Genomic DNA, 874 nt, shown 5'->3' on the forward strand with positions numbered 1-874 from the left:
ATTTTACATCCACTTTCAGAGCCAAGTTAAAAATATAATTCCTTGTTTATGGAATACAAGCATGCCCGTTTAGGTCAATGTGACAGACGATGTTGTTCTTCCCACCACAATCCAAAGACATGTTCCGAAAGGTAGACCATCTCTTTATTATGCGAAGCGAGATTCTTGCGGCAACCGGTCGTCGTGCCCACCCCCCTCACCTCTCTCGTGCGCTTTCCTTCGACCTAGTTTCACGCGAAGAGCACAGTACGGTAGTGCCTCGGCTACCGGGCCACCGTGTCGGGGGTGTAGCTCAGATGGTAGAGCGCTCGCTTAGCATGCGAGAGGTACTGGGATCGATACCCAGCACCTCCACGTCTTTTTTTTTTTTCGCCAATGACAAAAGCACTGCCAAGACAGAGAGAAGAACTTTATTTCCGGCACATTGCTGGGCTGGGTTCTCACCTAGGAGCCAGCGGAGAGACCGTGTGTCCCGGCAGCTTCCTCGGCCTGCTGGATAGCCCACAGTTGCTGGTCCAGGCCTGAACTGAGCAGCGCAGTCCCCCAACGCTCCCGAAGGCCCTCATTGGAGGCCGCGACCCCAGAATTGCTGATTAATGCTGGACATGCCCATAGGATGTGATCTAGTGTGGCTCTAGTGTTACAAAACTGGCATGGATTGGTTGTATATAATTCGGGGTATATATGGTTCATGATGACAGGGTTCGTGTATGCTCGTGTTTGTAGCTGCCGCCATTGAATGGACTGGGCCCGATTGAACTTGGGGTGAGGCGGTGGATACTCCTGCCTTTGAATTCGATAATGTTGAGTAATGTCACAGAAGAGTTGTGAACATTTCTGTAGTCCTACGGTTCCTTTTTTTTAAACTGCGGCA

General features: G+C 50.7%; 1 non-coding gene across 1 annotated transcript; it reads left to right on the forward strand.

The window, feature by feature from the left end:
• Positions 1-281: 281 nt before the first annotated feature.
• Positions 282-354, forward strand: Trnaa-agc (transfer RNA alanine (anticodon AGC)). Its single transcript has one exon. It is a non-coding gene; the product is annotated as a tRNA-Ala (tRNA).
• Positions 355-874: the final 520 nt, after the last annotated feature.

This window comes from Dermacentor silvarum, chromosome 8 (genome assembly GCF_013339745.2).
Source record: "Dermacentor silvarum isolate Dsil-2018 chromosome 8, BIME_Dsil_1.4, whole genome shotgun sequence".
NCBI classification, from domain to species: domain Eukaryota; kingdom Metazoa; phylum Arthropoda; class Arachnida; order Ixodida; family Ixodidae; genus Dermacentor; species Dermacentor silvarum.